This window comes from Lissotriton vulgaris, chromosome 9 (genome assembly GCF_964263255.1).
Source record: "Lissotriton vulgaris chromosome 9, aLisVul1.2, whole genome shotgun sequence".
Taxonomy (NCBI): domain Eukaryota; kingdom Metazoa; phylum Chordata; class Amphibia; order Caudata; family Salamandridae; genus Lissotriton; species Lissotriton vulgaris.
Window position 1 is genome coordinate 1,137,238,095 of NC_141697.1, and position 18,399 is coordinate 1,137,256,493.

An 18,399-nucleotide genomic window follows, 5' to 3' on the forward strand; every position below is an offset into this window, starting at 1 on the left:
CAATCTCCAGACTGCCGTTACCAGCGAAAATGGTTGAGAAAGCAATGAATAGTGTCCTATCTGAATACATTGAAAAGAATGATTTTTTAGATGACACTCAGTTCGGGTTTCGAAAGCACCACAGCACCGAATTAGCATTGATGACAGCATCGGAAATGATCAGGCAAACGGTCGACGCGGGGGGCAGTGCAGCACTTGTGCTGCTTGACCTTTCGGCGCGTTTAACACAGTGAAGCATCAGATGCTCTTGGAATTTCTAAGGAGTATTGGTATCAAAGGGAAAATGCATTTACCCTACTGAACTACTTTCTGTCAGACAGGGAACAATTTGTGGCGTTAGATAATCTTAGATCGCCCAATTTTACATTGCCATGTGGGGTGCCACAGGGCTCTTCCCTGAGCCCGACTCTTTTTAACGTTTATGTTGCTCCATTGGCACAGTTGATTAGGTCCTTGGGCTTTTCGGCTGTTCCTTATGCAGACAATACACATTTTATCGTCTCTGTATCAGGATCTCCCACTGACACTTTGAAACAATTCCACGCTTGCCTTCGTCAGGTTGGGGAATGGATGACCTCTAATTGTTTAAAACTTAACTCTAGCAAGACAGAGGTCTTACTCTTAGGTGCACAAACTAACGTTTGGTCACCTGACGTTTGGTCCCTGGAATTTGGGCCATTACCGACGCCAGTGACCAAGGTTAAGAACCTGGGAGTCATTTTTTACTCCAAACTTTCATTCGAACATCATGTGAACCAGGTTACCTTCCTCTCTTTCTACACGTTAAAACTCCTATGAAAAATCCTCCCTTTTATCCCTGTTGAGCTTTGTAAATTAGTGATCTCAGCGCTTGTCCTTTCTAGGGCCGACTACTGCAATGGGCTTTTTATCAACCTCCGGAAAAAGTGCCTAACAAAACTGTAGGTTGTGCAGAACGCAGCGGCTAGGCTCTTGCTGAATATCCCAAGACACAGACCTGTGTCACAGATACTCAAGGACTTACATTGGCTGCCAATAAACAAACGTATTGAGTTTAAGGCTCTATGTATTGTCTTTAAGACCACACAGGGTATAGGACCAGTTTTTTTAAAACAAACTTGATACCCTATATACCAGTACACAATCTTTGTTCATCCTCTGCACATGATCTTGTTGTTCCCAGGGTGAAAAAATTCTCCTGGGAGGGGGGGTTGGGGTGGGGTAGAAGCTTTGTATTTGGCACTACTAAATTGTGGAATTCTCTACCTATAAAACTGAAACAGGAGACACATCTGTTAGCCTTCAGAAAAGCGTTAAAGATCTGGTTGTTTATTCATTAAAGCATCTGCGAATTCTTCAGTTAAAATTTGCTCTCAATGAGTAAGCGCCTTGAGACCCTAGGGCGATTGTTTTGCGCTCTATAAATCGCCATTTCATTTCAGCTCAGCAAATTGGTGAAGTGGGTTGACCCATCACCCCACAATGCATGCTGTAGTGAGCAGAAGAAAAATGTGAATGATACAACAACAGACTAGTCTTGCTGAAATCCACTATGATGAACTATGCTATATAAACACAACTTTAGTATAATCTGAAGGTCTGACACACAACTATTGTCAAATCTAAAGGTCTTGGCTAACACCATACCTAAAAATCCAATTGATCTGGCATGATTGCCTCTTGCCTTTGCTGGAGCTTTTTGTACTGTTTTGGTAAATATTTGTTACAAATAGAGAAGGTTGGAAAGATAGATAAATAGAGAGGCTTGCCAAAACAGATAGAAAGCAAGGGTTGTAAAGATATATAGATAGTGTTGGATAGACACATGGATGGATGGATGGATGGATGGATGGATGGATGGATGGATGGATGGATGGATGGATGGATGGATGGATGGATGGATGGATGGATGGATGGATGGATGGATGGATGGATGGATGGATGGATAGATAGATAGAAGGATAGATAGATAGATAGATAGATAGATAGATAGATAGATAGATAGATAGATAGATAGATAGATAGATAGATAGATAGATAGATAGATAGATAGATAGATAGATAGATACTGTTGAACCCCAGATTTTGCCTTCCATTGCTGATCCCGTTTTTGTTGGGTTTTTTGGACACTGTTCACTTTTCCCTGCCAATCATGGTAAAGAACGTGTGCTCTCTCCCTAAAACATCCTAATATTGGTCTACACCTGATTGGTTAATTTGATTTACTTGTAAGTCCCTAGTATTTAGTACTACATGTACCCACAGCCTGTAAATTAACTACTACTAGTGGACTGGAACACTCATTGTGCCATATACTAAAGTAGCCCTTTACACATGTCTTAGACCTGCCACTACAATCTGCATTGCAGTTTCAAACTGTGATTTCGACCTAGCAAATTAAACCTTTTATGAGACCTAAACCTCCCTTTTTAATACTTATAAGTCACCCCTCAGGAATGCACTAACTACCTCAGTGGCAGACTGCAGGGTATTTAAAAAGTAAGACATGTGGGTTTACTTTTTACATGTCCTGGCAGTGCAAAAAGAGTTTTTCACAGTTGTAAGGCCTATCTCTCCCATTGACTAACACTCGATTACCTTATTTCACTTATTAAGTGCTCACTTCAGATAGGGAAAAGATAGAGAAATTAGACTTACACTCAAATTAATTGCAAGTGAAAATCCTCTTTAATAGGAGAGGATGTAGCCTAACGGCTAGGGCTGTCGACCTCGAAGTTGGGGAATTGGGTTTGAGACTCGGCAAGGGACGCTCAACATCCTGTGTTTCTGGGCAAACCACTTAATAACCTAACAAAAATTAATGTGTCCATCTGTAAGGCAACTGGTGCTCATGTAAAGCACTCTGATACCTTCGGGTCAAGTTTGTGCTGTATAAAACTCTGACAAAAGACATTAAAAAAAATGGCACAATCGGATTTTAAGTCACAATTTTGAAGATGCCACATTTAGAAAGTTGTGCAAAACTCTGTTTTGCCTCTAGTCCCTATGTGCTAGTCCTAACTGGTGTCCCAATCCTAGCTGGGGGCCAGAGAGAGTCTTGGTCAGACCTTTGGAACAAATCCATAGACTGGCTTCGAAGACATAAAAACTTCGACCCATCCTTAATGGATGAAATTATTATGGTCAGGAAAGTAGGGTGGGTTGGCCAATCGAACAAGAGTATTGACGGTGACTGTATTGTTCTCAATTTTAGAAAACCACAAATGGTCCGTCGCTTATTAACCATCAGAGAACAATCCTTTACCACCAATACAGATATTAGTGCACTCCCCTTAGGCTATTTTTATAAACCGCCAGTAACATCAGCAAGGGGTCCGAAAGCACATGTATTGACAGCTAACAGGTACCATGCACTCTCTGACCTGGATACCCAAGACTGACCACCACTGTCAACACCCAATATACAGGCCCCCGAGGGGGATAGATTGAGCACCAGTTGAGGCAGTTGTACCCAGAGTTAGCAGTGGGGCCGATTTGAGCGTCTTAAGCTGGAATGTGGCAGGGTTACGAACTAGGTTTGATAACCAGGACTGGCTACGCATGATAAAGGACCACAACATAGTCATGTTCCAGGAGACCTGGGCCACAGAAGACCTATATATTGAAGGGTTTCATTGTTTCAGTGTGGCAGCCTCAAGCCCTAAAATGGGCAGACCGTCGTGCGGTCTGTTTATTGGGATTAATGTGGCTGCTGGTGGCAGTTTTAAGGTCCTTCCTTCCAACAGCCAAAATTATCAAGCTGTACTTTTTAAAAGGTGAATCTGTCTTCACTTGGTGAATTTTTATAATAATGATTTTTATTCTGTTCCTAATAAGAATTTCATTGGGCTTTTTGATTTTATCTCAAATTTGGACACTCAGTTTAATATGGGGGGGCCCTACTGGGGTTTTATTCTGGGGTGATTTTAACGCCAAATTCACTAGTAGGGGGCTTGATGGGGGGACGGGCAATTTGGGCCATCTGTTTGTAGGGGTGCCGAACTTGCTTTGTTTTTGAGATCACATAATTTGGTTAATGTCATGGGTCTGGTGGGCAGGCTCAATGCAATTGGCCATACGCATCCAACATTTAGGGGATGGGGATGTTGTTCAATAATAGATTTTGTTTTCATCTCCCCCTCACTGGAAGATCAACTAAAGGTTGCAGAGGTCATTGCTAGGGACCATGGGGATCATAACCCTATTAATACAATGTGAGCTCCACCCCCAGACGCATGTTCCAGATTGAACACGGGGCTACAAATCTGATCACTTCGACTGACAACCTAAGATTACTCTGGAAGGGGGTCGATAGCGGCAAAGTGTTTATGGAACTAATCAAGGGTAAAATGCATCTTATTAAGTCTTGCCTGTCACTGCAACCCATACACACAGCGGTAATCGAGGATTTTACTAAGCTCTGCCATGCTACAAAAACTCTTTCATCAAAACCTGAAACCCAAGTAGGAAGCAGCCCTAGATGGTTTGACCGAGAATGCACACTGGCTAATAGGAACATACGTAGGACCTTAACAGCCAACCCGAGGTGCTCCACTGATGTTCAGCTGGCTAGAAAGGAATATAATACAACGATTGGAAATAGGAAGAGGGTTCTCCTGACAGAAAGTTGGGAAACCCTCTCCGAGGCAGCCAGTTTAAAAAAGGGCAATATCTTCTGGGCCGCAGTAAGGGACCTTAGATCAATGGGCCAGTTATCAACCCCGATCAGTTGCAACATCTCCAGTGAGTCCTGGGTAAATCATTTTTCAGGAATTTATGCCACCCCACAATCAGAGATAGAACATTATGTGCCCGGTGTGTTGGCCCCTATAGAGCTAACTATCTCAGAAGTACAAGAGGCCATCCAGCAGAACTTAGGGAATAAAGCACCATGGCCAGACGGGTTGCCAATTGATCTAATTAAATGGAACCCAGAGTTCTGGGCCCCTTTGCTTTTGAATGTTTTTAATAGTCTGACTTATGCCACCTTACCTGCAACATGGGCTAAGAGTATTATAGTACCGATTTTCAAAAAAAGGAGACAGGTCCCAGCCGAGCAATTACAGACCAATATCTTTAATAGACAATACCCTAAAAATATTGGGGAGAGTTCTGTATAATACAATTTTAGACTGGACAGAAGCAAACAACATTTTAGAACCATGCCAGTTAGGCTTCCAGAGCAAGGTGGGAACAGTTGAACAATGCCTCAATCTTAATTTGGTTATCGGAAAATACACCATTGCTCGAAGGTCATCGGTTTATATGGCATTTATGGATTTGTCCACAGCTTTCGACCTTGTTAAGAGGGCGAAGCTAAGGACAATCCTTCTGGCAGGTGGGCTGGATGAACCGCTGGTACACTTCTTAGCTTATCTTCACAAAGACCTCCAGGCACAGGTGAGGATTGGCATGGGAGGAGAGGTTTTGTGAGTAATTGAAGTAGGAAGGGGGTAAGACAGGGTTGTGTCTTAGCCCCCCTTCTCTTCATCATTTATATTAATGGGCTGAACAGTTCTTTGAAAACTGCTACCCAAGATGTTCCCATAATTAATGGGAAATCTCTCCCTGTGCTTTTATACGCAGATGATGCGGTCCTTATAGGCCGCACTCCAAACTCCCTGCGTATTTTAGTACAAAATTTTGTAAAGTATATGGATGGCCTGGGCCTGCGTGTCAATTAAAAAAAAATCTTTTTTGATGTGTAGTGGCCCTGGGAAGCGAGAGTTAAGCACTATTACAGTGGATGGGCAAGAATCGACATGCATGTGTTTATTTGTTTATCTAGGGTTGGTCTTTGCTGCGAACGGCTCCTGGAGTGAGCATTTAGCTCATTCCAGTAGCAAGTTTTCAAAGGCCACCAACTCAATTCTGAGTCTCCCTCACCCTAAGACCACTGGAGCTATTGCAGCCATTCAGAAAATGTATAAGCTACAGTGCATCCCTGTGGCTACATATGGGGCTGAGATTTGGGGTATTGTAAATAGTTCATGTATCCAACAAGAAGAAAGCAGGTTCTGTAGGAAACTGTTGGGTACCCCTATCTCGACATCACAGTATATATGTCACAGGGAACTTAATCTCAATTTTATATCTGATTTTATTTGTGCGCGACCAGCTCTTTTTTGGCTTTAAGTATGGAAGAATCAGGCTGCTTCCCTCACACAAGAGATAATTAGGGATTGTATAACGTGTGATAAAAGAATAGATATCCCTTGGCTGAAGGGAGTGAAACAAAGTTTGCGTAGCATCAATAGGGAACACATCTTCTTAGAATCTAGTACAGTTGATGTTGTGTCCAAAAAGGAATTGAGAGATGCTCTCTACTCCCTATTTAACAAAGAAAGGACCTACCTAGAATCTGTGAAACCACCTGTTCGCAATTATATGTCTATTGAACAGTATTGTTACCCTATGCATATATATCTCACCTTACCCATGAGTCACTGGGATAGGAGCCTACTATTCCGCCTAAGATCTGGAACCGTCAGATTCGCACTGTGCTTTCCTCTTAGTTACCACCCCAACCTTAATCAAACACCATGTCTTTGTGATGGGAGGAGTAGTCAATCAATTATTAATTTTTTATGTTTTTGTAAGTACTACACCAAATACTGTAAGTGGCTGTTAAACCCTTATTTTAAAAAAACGGCCTATTAGTTTGGCCGAGGCCTATCTGTGTATAGTAATCCTGGATGACGCAGACTTGATTTTTCGCACATGCACTTTTCTTAGAATTGCTATTAGAAAATGTAAGTCCATGCTGGATCCCTGAGACTTTTTTATAACAGCAAAATGTTCTTATGGTTTTAGCTTTATTCTTTCCCAATGAAATTACTTTTAATAGGCAGATTCTGATTTTAAAAATATCATGTAATATTTCTGTATATCTTACATTGTCATGTGTTTTCAAACTCCCAGATTGTTGTATGTATTTGTCATGGCAGAAAAAAGAGAGAGTTTCCCTACTTAACCCAGAAAGGACCGGGAAATGTTGTAACCAAAAAAAGAATTCCTTTCTGTGTAGTACAATTTAAAGCATTAATATAATTTGTAAACAATGACACCTATTTGAATCAGTTATATTCCCAACTCATCGTGCGTTGCATATAAGTCAAATCATAGCATTAGATGTATCCAAATAATTTTTATTAAAAAAGTTTCATCAATGAACTTAATATAAACACTTTATCACACATAAAAATAAAATTAATATACATATATTCATAAGTCACAATACATGATTCTTGATACATAAATAAACAGTCATCAGTTAAAAAAAGTTTTGTTGACGCGTTTCGGTGCTTTGATGTTTGGAACACCTTCCTCAGGACTATATTAAAAACATCTTCTTTCTAAAAAAAGTACATAACATCTATTAGTAAACAATGTATGGGGATTTAATGTTTTTATTCATACGGTGTCAAGGACAAAGACCTTTAATTTATCTTACATTTATTGCAATTTTTATTTTGCGGTACCAGTTTTGATCCGGGAGTTGAGGTAACAATAGATAATCCCCTGCAACTCAGCTATATCGTCAGCGGATCTGTGTATCGAATAACATAGTTTTTAGAAATTTAATAAACCATTATTTGAAGTGAAAAATCTAAGCAACAGGACATATAACGTTGTCGCTTACTTTGTATTTTCTATAAGACCATGTGAGTCAATAGATAGACTCCAAGAAGCTTTGTATTTGTGGTTCCTGTTTATTGTTAGGTCAATCCCAATCCCTTGTTCCTTAGGGATTTACACGGTGGTCTTCCCTCTTTATTAATTTGAGGTGATCTTTAACGTCTGGATAAACAATAAAAAAAATAAATTCAGTAGAGGTAATGTGTATATATTGCATACATATGTACATATAACCCCAGGTCATTTATGTAAATATTGTATGTTGCACGAGTGCTTTTGCTCATTATAGTTGTAAAGGGACAAATCCATTCCCTCCCATTCCATCTTTATATATTTTTATATTTTTTACATTTGGGTAGAGCCTGTTTCTACAGAGTACAGACCGTTTTTAAATTGAAACAAGCTAGTTCCAAGTTAGGAGACAATACTTTACTATACAGAGACCCCACTGTAGTGGGATGCTGTAATTGCAGGGAGAATAAATGGGGACCAGCTCTCAGTTTTACTATTCACTAGCTCGTTCCCCTTTGAATTGCGAGCGAGTTTACGTGCAACCTTTTAGAACAGTACTAAGATCTATTTACCGAGCCCTCTATCGTGGTTTCGGTTCGAGCGACTCTTACCTCTCAAGACGCCAAATGCTCCGCCTGCCCGGTCTCCCTGGTATCCCGTGTCAGAATGAATACTGCACCGGGTTGTCTCTATTTATACACAGGGTAATAGTGATTAAGTGAAAAATTGTAAACACCTTTGTTAAATTAAGGCGTACTTGCGAGCAAAGTGGGCGCCATATTTGTAGTTTTTTAATCAATTGTTGTAATTTTCGTCCACAGTAGAGGACGGACTGGCCCAGACTCGCTTCTGTAGTTGCCGTATTTGCCTTGGGGGCTTTATTCATGGCTCGTATATACACATATTTCTTATTATTCCGTCCATGTTAAGAAACGGGTTAACCTGAAATTAAAAATACCCACTTAATCTTTGGATTTATGAATTTTAATTTTTAAACAATATCGGGTGATAGTCATTATATCAAAAGATGGACTATCCTGAAATGGATCGTAGAGATACCGGTTTACTAAATTTTGGTTTTAGAACAAATACTCTATTAGTTGAAGGTTCTTCTATTGGGATGTAATTTTTCATACCCATTTTAGTTATGCAAGTATAAGTCTATACCTGATAGTTCTAGCGTATTTGTCGAAAAAGTATCCGCCATTTTGGTAGTTTCCAGCTGCCTAAGCCATTCTTAATGGAGCTACGGCCTCGTTGTCGATGTGTTGGGGATATAACTGATTCAAATAGGTGTCATTGTTTACAAATTATATTAATGCTTTATATTGTACTACACAGAAAGGAATTCTTTTTTTGGTATGTATTTGTCTTGACTTTGTGCTTTTATGGGTACCAAGGTACCCGAAGAAAGTTTATGAACTGAACTGAACTGTTTAAGAAGACTTTCTTTTTTCTTTTTGAAGTCCCTCTCTGTACCTTTTTTCCTAAATTTCTCGCTGTTGGACAAACGGTCTTATGGTGTGCATGTGTATAGCTGCTTTGATTGGGTTGTGCCCCGGATGAACTTGTCATGGCTCTCCGTTTTGTTAACTGTTACAAACGAAGACATACATTATAAACATGCTACTTATTTTAACTTTGCCTGAGCACTTGGCTAAAATTACTTTGTTAGCTTCTACTGCCTTTACGCTATGCAGGAAAAAGCATATTTGCATTCTGGGCCTCTGGTAACTTTGGTGCAGCCTACGAATTAAAGACGGACATTTTCTCATTCATTGTTTAACCTTTGCTTAGCTCACTGCATGTTGCGAAGCCGCCATACACAACTCGTAAATACCTTTCAGTTGCTGTCACTTTGTTATGATTCCTACCCGTACTCCAGTGGCGCTTCTGTTCAAGTCAAGGCGCGTTCTTCGTGTCTGCCACCATTACTTCTATTCATACACTCAGAATGAGTTCAGCAGTCTCTGAAGCCAATTATCTATTCCTGTGTGTTTGGATATGCAATACTTGCTTTTTAGTTGCCATTCTCTTGTGTTCTGTATGTAGTTATTTATTTTTCGAATAGTTTAATCAAGGTCCTTTTCTTGTTTGCTATAAATAACATTAAACGTTTTTGTTGGATATTTAGAAAAAATTGCTCACCTGTCATTTTGGAGTGTTGTCCCAATGCATGCTGGTATAAGTAGTTCTATATAATGTCAAAAAGGATTTATCTGTTTTCTTTTCTCATAAAAATCAAGTAGCTTCATTGTTTGTTCTAGGTCAAAGCATTTGAATTTCTGACATTTCATCAAGGCCTTTTATTAAGGTATTAAAGCGTAGAATTAGGTAGGCCTCTTTTTGGACCAGAGTTCTCTCAGTGTCACCCCCCTCTTGGGCTTGGTTATACTACCATCAGGGCTGTCCACTTTAGTTCATTTTCCGCATGTCCCTTTTCCATAAGGTGGTTCACTAAGTGTGTGGTTACTTTCTTACGAATTCTTCATTTATGTTGGACAATTCTTTGGCATGTTTCCTGGCTTGTTTTTGCATGTAACGTTTTTTGCACAGCTAACACATTTTTTGTGCAGCAATTTGAAGACGTAGTGCATTTCCATTTCATATTCTCCATCTGAAATTCAGATCCTTCCATAGTTTGGTTACATGTTGTGCATGTGCGCCATTTATGATGGCCTTGTATTGGACGAAGTTGCCATTGCTGTCTTTGATCCTTCTTTAGTGTAAGAGGAGCATGTGCCCTGAACAGAGGGTTTCCTAAGTTTGCGTTTTTTTTGCAATACGTACCGTGGTTGTGTAAACATTGTATCCACTTTTGAAATTAAATGCCAGTTCTGGTGTATTATCTTCTTGAATTGGTTCGTTTGAGGGCAGTATGTGGAAACACATAAAAACCTGTCAGATTTTTTAAATCTTTTTTTGTGAGGTGGGGTTTCTTTGGGGTATACCATGCCCTCTTTAAAGAATGCTTCAGAAATTTGTGGGGATACCCTTTCTCTTCTAATTTCTCACATAGAGTGGCCGCATGTTTAAAGTACTCTGTTTTCTGTATGCGATTCCGTCTTATTCGTGAAAATTGTCCATTCGAAAGATTGCTTTTCAAATTTCATGGGTGAAAACTTGAATAATGCAGGGCATTATTTTTTTTCAGTAGGTTTTTTATAGAGTGTTTTTGATATTTTCCCATCTTTCACTGTAAGTTCTATGTCCAAGAACATTATCTTATTTGAACTTTGAGCCATGCAGAATTTTAGGACTGATAAAACAATCAAAGAACTCTTCGGGGCATCTTCTGACCCCATCCAAATGCATAAATATCGTTTACAAATCAATACCATTATGATATATTGTTGCCAAAGGCATCATTGCTGTTTATAAACTTTTGTTCAAAAGCATGATAAACAATATTGCAATTTCTGGCGCAATGGAACATCCCATGGCGGTCTCTTTCATTTGATCAAAGAATTCATTTTCAAATTTTTGTAGTGGGAATCTATGTCATCTAGGTCTCCCTTCTAGGAATTATTCCAATGTCTCAAAACCAGATTTTTGAGGAATTCTTGTTTAGAGCAAGACCACATCAAGTGTTGATAACAATTGTTTAGAGTGGTACAATTCTATGTTCTCAACTTCATTGATGAAATCCATAGTATCACAAATGTACAATGGAACTTGTGTGATAAAGAGTTTCAAAAAGACATCAACATATTTTGAAATGGGCTCAAGAACTGAGTCACAGTCTGAAACTATGAGCCTTCCCAGGGGACAGTTTTTCATCTTTATGTATTTTCGGCAGAAAATACATTACTGGTATTCTAGGATTGTTTTTTTAAGAAATTCAAAATCTTTCGTACCTATGATGTTAGCATCAAATGGGATCTCCTAAATATTTTTTGTGGGATCCATTGGGATCTTTCAGTAAAATTATTCATCAAATAGTTGTCTGTGACCTTCCTTAATATAGTTTTCTTTGGACCAGACAACCAGGGCCCTCCAATATATTCGTGCTTGATGACAATTAGTTCATCATTTATGAGAATAATGCAGATTCTCACAATATTCAACTTCTACTTGGGATACACTATTAATTGGGACAAATCTCTTATTTATCTCTTACATGGAAAAGTCCCATGACTACCCTGAGACGGCACTGTGAAAGTCACAAGGGGAGGGTTTAAGTACCTGGGATTTTACAGCTCTGCAAATCCTGAGACTTTTTACGCCGAAAACCTGGCGCCGCTCCTGACGCGTCTCCGAAGAGATATCCAGCATTGCAGAACCGTACTCTTGTCCCGCCTGGGAAAAACCACCCTGTTTAAAATTATGGCATTACCCTGTTTTCTTTATATACTCCAAAATACAGCTTTTCTAGAGCCCCCCTCCTACTTTCAGGCCATGAACAAAGAACTCCATACCCTGCTCAGGGATGACGGCCCTGCTCACATTGCCCTAGGGAAACTAACAAGGAGATGGTATGATGGCGGTATCACCCTCTCAGACATCCAACTGTACTGCTGGGCATCACAACTTATCGTAATCAACCTATCTGCTAGATGGGTAACCAGGTTACCGCCTGGACATGCAACTGGGGTATATGTTAGAGAATTATTTGGTGACTCACAACGTCTGGCCTTTCCACTCCCCACAGCAACCACACTCAGCATTTGGCACTCAGTGCTCCAGACCCTAGGCTGGAAATGCAAAGTAACCTCTGCCTCCCGGCTTTGGGATAATGCTCTGCTGGGGAAGTCACAGGGCTTCAATAAATAGAATCTCATTGATATCTCTAAAGTTGCAGACCTGTGGCAATAGGGGGCAGTCACCCAATTTGTGACAGTGCAATGAATATACCACTTGGCATCCACAGAGTCATAGAGAAATCTACAAATACGACATGCACTCCAGGTGGAGATACTGAAAGGGGGAAAGTTCCCTGAGGCCGGGAAGATGACCTCCTTGACGAGCACATGCCCAGAAAAGTAATATCTCTCACATATAAGAAATTACTCCCTAACCAACCCCATACTCTAGTTCAACTAAGGGAGCAGTGGAACAGGAATCTAGGGGGGATAGAGGACGAGGAGTTGCAGGAGGCACTGGTGTCCCCATAGGAGGTGGCCATCAGGGCAAGATTTTGCCACGTACAACAATTTTTTTTTCATCTCAGCTATTACGCCTGCAGCACCTTGGCACAGATGGTTAAGGCAACTGTGCCATCATGGCTACAATCAGAACGGGATGTTTCTCCACATAATCCGGGAATGCCCACCCATCCAGAATTATTGGTGCACCTTGATTGCTTGTTTAATTGAGGTATGCAGGGGTGATGAGAGGGCCTTTGCTAAATGGTGTTTACTCAATGTATGGGAGGCCAAGGATCTTACCCTAATGGATCAAATATTCATGACCATGGGGTTGATGCTAGCAAAACAAAACATTGCACATGAATGGAGAGCCACCTAAGGGACCCGTACAGGAGCTTTGAAAAAGGACACAGATTGGTGCATGGTGGCTGAGAGGGCCATCTAGGGAGAGGTTTCCCAAAGAAATGTGTCAAGATTTAGAGGCAATGGAACAATTTTAGAGGTGACATATGCACCATGCCTGTTTCCCCTGAATCTAATGTCCTCTGCTTGAGACTGCCAACAGGCAATGGGCTCAAGGGACCTATGAGTGGGCGAGGTGGCGAGTCTTGAAGAAATACATGACCCTGTATACATTCATAAATACCAGAATGTGCTGTGATATTGTGCTGATTGTTTCTGCTTTACCTTCAATCAAAAGATTTACATTCATAACTAATGTTCTACTGATTGGATTTTGTTGTTTTGGTATCAACTAATTTATTAAACTTCACTTTATATTTCTAAACTGGAGTGGGATTTTTATTCTGTTCTGTTTTCACTTTGTTATTGTTTCTCTGTTGCATAAATAGTTTACACATTGCTTCTAAGTTAAGTCTGACTGTTTTTTGTGCCAATCTACCCAGGGTTAAGCACAGGTTAATTTAGTGACTTTTTGTGGTCTGTCCTGCAAGGGACTGTGGCTTTTGATTGACCAGGGGTCTCACCCCAGTCAACCAAGAACCCAATTTCTTACGAGTGGTATCATTTTTTTTACAAAGCCATGCAAATCGAGCTTTGCGTGACTTTTAAACACAGAAACACTTTTTGCGTCATATCTGTGCCAAAAAAGTAGTGCACTCAAAATGCAAAATAGTCTCATATCTGTGCTGGAATGTCTCAACTGGGAGTGAATGCAGTTACAAAGCATTGAAAAGTTGCTGAATTTGAAGAGGAAAAGTTTGCAGTGTGTGAGTGATAGCTGCAGGCATCGAAGGGAGCAGGAAGTGGACCCACTAAAAACTATGTGCTCCATCCAGTGCTTCTACCCAAGTCCATTTTGCACTGTAACATAATTTTTGGAATTGCATCTTATGTCCCTCTAAAACACAATTGTTGTAATGCAGAAATTAGGCACTGCTTGTGCTCTGCCTCTATATCAATTGGAAATGATTCAGAAAGGAAATCTTGCTTCATGAATATTAATGAGGCAGGGTTTCTGTGAATCCATGCTCATGGCCCTCTGTGCTTTACCTGTTTAGTACTTTTGCAGACAGAAAAAAAGTGGCTATGCCGGTATCCTGACAAGCTAGGTTCGCACCATACAAATGCCACATACCTACAATTATGTCTGGCCATTATTATTGGGAAAGTCCAGAGAAATGCAGCATTTCTACTGCCCTTTATACTTATCGTAGTTGCTTTGGGCCACAAACCAGAACATCAGGTCTACTCTTTATACATGTGAGCTTACTTATGGGAGAAAAGAGGATATCTTCACTGATCTTTCATGGCACCCATGCATTCATCGTTTGAATTAGACCCCCAATAAGACTGTGTGTAGTCAGGAACTGCACCCAACCATGTGTGGAACTTAAGGTATTCATTCAAAGGCTGGGGATCTGCCACTCTAACAGTATGGTAGGCGAGACAGCTGCTGTGCCAGGTTACTATGGGTGCTGTACAGGGACATTTTGTCTCAGCTGAGGGTAAGGTGTTCTGTATACACTTTTCTCTATAAGATCACTGTGACCCAAATGACCTTTGAGTCCAAGATAAGCCTTTGCGCCTTTTGTGAATGATGTTTCCAAACACTTTTCACCGTAAGGTGCCTAGAGCTGGGTTACCAGTTACAATGCACATTATTAACTATACCTATTTGGTGCACATAGTGGAGGAGGGGGGAGTATTTACCCTTTCAGTGGATGCCTCAAAATCCAGAGTGTGTGCATTTGTGGACATGGTTAACTACAGGGTGAACATCGTGCATAAATGCATGTGTCATGTGGTCACTGAAAGAGGACAGTGGTACTGCCTTTGAGACCCGCTAATGCACATAGTGATGCAGATGTTTGCTTTACTTACATTCACTATAAAAGAATGTGAGGAAAGTGGTTTATTATGTGCTGCGGTTGTGAGACATTTCCGTGTAATAAACTCACTACCTGTACTGGGTCCAGTCGGATTTGTTTGCAAATATGAGGTAAACCCTTGATAGCTGTGGCTCTGTGGAGTCTGGCTTTATCAAAGGAACAAGTGTAAAGTATTAAGAAGTACAACAACAGCTAAATAAGTAAGAAGCCAGACTTGGTAAGAATCTGAAACCAGTTTATAAACAGAAGTTGTATTTTTATCATAAGAATGACATCTCAATGAAAAAATGCACCAGTACGGAGACATAGATTTTTAAACAAATAATAAATCACTGCTTTTCATTCAAAATGCAGGCAAGCATTGGATACACTATGGAAAGTGGGTCACATTGGAAGCTTTGTAAAACTATTAGAGTTGTAAACTGCTGATTCGGCCCATTGTGAGAGGCAAACTCTGGCAAGGAGCAGGTCACAGATGCCAATGAGGCTTGGTTGGACAGTTACCTCACAGTCAAATCAGTCGCCAGTCCTGTTCCAGGGTCTGTATTAATTGTCAATGGTGTTTTGGTCCCCTATATTTGTGGGATCATCATTAGGGCAAAGATTCAATGTAGACCTGAGTTAGTTCTAAGTAAAATAAATTTGATGGACAAAAAGAAAAAAGACAAACAGGGAAATAAGTTTCACAAAGAAATGCTGATACAACCAGTTAAGTACATGTATGTACATACACCTCTGTTCCCAGATATCTTACTCACATACGAGGCAATGCTAACAATCCTCAAAGTGGGAAGATGCCAGTGCATCTAAGAAAAAGAAAAAGAAATGAAACAAAGAGTGAATCATTGGTTAAACAGCCCACACTGGAGGTATATATAAAATTTTATGTGGGAAACATTACAGGTATATGCAATGTGCTGTTTTTCAATAGCAAAGAATTGTATGAGCTGCATTGACCCATTCTGCAGCAGACATAGAAAGAGGAAAAAGCCTCTTGTGATTGTTTTTGTGCAGGAAGGTTCCTCTTCCTGCACAAAAATAATCATCCCCGCAAAGCAGGCACCCTTGCACCATTGTGTAACGGTGCCTGCGTTGGAGCATGGCAGCCCTTTGCATGCCGGATCAGGGGAAAAGGACAGGAATGCGCTGTATCTCATAGATACAGCACATTTCTGTCCTTTTCTTTTGCCGTAAGGCAGCGCAGCAGCAAGGCCTGCTGCGCTGCCCTACGGCAAAAAAAACATAAATAAGGCCCTTAATTTCTAACAGTAGTCTAGTATTCCATTCTGTTCAGGCCCAAATACGGGGGGCTAAGGTGTGAAATCCACTTTAATTCCTCATTGTTCAGCAATGATGTGATGTTGCCACCTCTGCTTGATGGGTTCCCTATTGTAATCATTTGCCAGTGGTCATCGTTGGTTTGATTTCTGTTCTGAAATGTTCAACAAGATTTGCTGAAGTGTTCTCACACTTAAGTTGGCTCCTGTGTATTTTCTGTTTTGTTTGACTAATGTGTAATGCATTGCAGGGGCAGAATATCACATATATCAAATTGGATGTAATGAAAATTGCCTGTTGGAAGGTGGTTTATTAGTAGGTGTAGGTAGGTCCTTCCACTAGCAACAAGGCCACAATCACAATATAAGGTCCAGTCAAGGTCCCAACAAACTATTTCCTTGCTCACCCTTGGTAGCCGGCTGCAATCAGGCAGGCTTTACTTAGGAGGCAGGTGTGTAAAGAATTTAAAAACACCAATACAATAAATAAGTAAGATGCAACACACAATAAGGATCCAACACCAATATATAAAAATGGGAAATGTTTTTTGGTAAAATGACACCAAAACAACAAAAATCCAATGTAGGGAACCAGAGATTTGAATTTTTAAAGATTTACAGTAGAACTAGTTCCTAGACGCAAACAGCACTCAAGAAAGGCCATGCTGGCACAAGACAAAGTCAAGAGTTGAGGCAACCCGCGATGTAACACTTTTACACTTACTTGCAAAAGTGTGTTTTTATGCCAGAAAGTGGTCCACAGCACCAGGCAAAGCTTTAGAAGGTCTGGCTTGCCTCTTGGGGTCTGAGACTTCAACTCCCACAATGCACTGGGTCAATCCAAGTAAAATCTAGGTGAAGCTTTTCAACCGGAGTTGTCCTCATTGTAGATGATGCAGGTAGCCCTTTCAGCAATTTTCTTCCTGTTGCTCATCAGGGGGTGCACTCATCCTTTAAGACAGACAAAGTCCTTTTGTTGTTTCCTTATGAGTGCAGTCCACTCTTGTTCAGTCCGAGGGTCCAGCAGGGCAGCCCTTCTTTTCCAGACGTTTCTTTTGGGTCACTGAAGTCCACAACACCAATCCAAGGTTCCAGAAACTCAGAGTTGCTCCTTGAGAATTTGTGGCTACAAGACCCACAGTGCACCTGGCCAAATCGTTAAAAGTACACTGAATGCTGTCAAGCTGGGTTCTTCTTTATGGAGATGATGCAGGTGTGGATCTTTTAACCTGCTGCTTTCAGGGAGTCCACTTCTCAAACATTTAGAGTCAGGCAAAGTCCTTTTTTTGCTGAAGCCAAATGTGTGCAGCAGGTGCAGTCCTTCAGAGTGCAGTCCTCTTGGTACAGGCTAGGGGGTTCAGCAGGGCAGTTCTTCTTCTTCTGGTTTGTTCCAGGCAGGAATCAAAGTTGCTGGTCAGCTCTGCCTATTCATCCATGCTCTGAGATGAAAAACAGGGGGCACCCCTGACCAATGGAGTAAAGGGTGTCACCCTCAGGTATGACAACTTGATCCAAAAGTGAGGCATATTGTTGTCCCAGAAAGCACTGTTTGTTAAAATCCAAAATGGATAAAATCTCTCCTGGAGCTTAAGGGCTGGCTAACTCAACCTACGGGTGTGGCTAACTTCCCCTAACACTCCCATTCCAGCCCTCTGCTAATTCAATTACATGGGCTCCCATCTGGCTGGGGATGCAGGAAGGGGGTGTGAGCTTGGGTCCTGTCCTTTGCGTCATTCCATCTTTTAAGACCAGTTTGGCTACCCAGCCCCCTTCCTCTCCTGTGCTCGGCAGCTGCCGTTCTCCTCCCATCAGATGTCTCCCTTATCTGAAAGCAGGTGACTTCACATCTCATCAGAGCAGTTTGCTTAGCCTGTCAAAGCCCGTGCAATCAGGAGAGGCTGCTAGAAGGATGGGATGGATGTTGGCACAAGAGAAAAGCAAGTTCTATAGCTTTTTTTCCGTCAATGTTATAATAAATCTAACCTTGGCAATTTGTTGGATTTATGATAACTTTTATTAAGACACTTTGAAGTATCATTTTAGCTCAGCTCACTC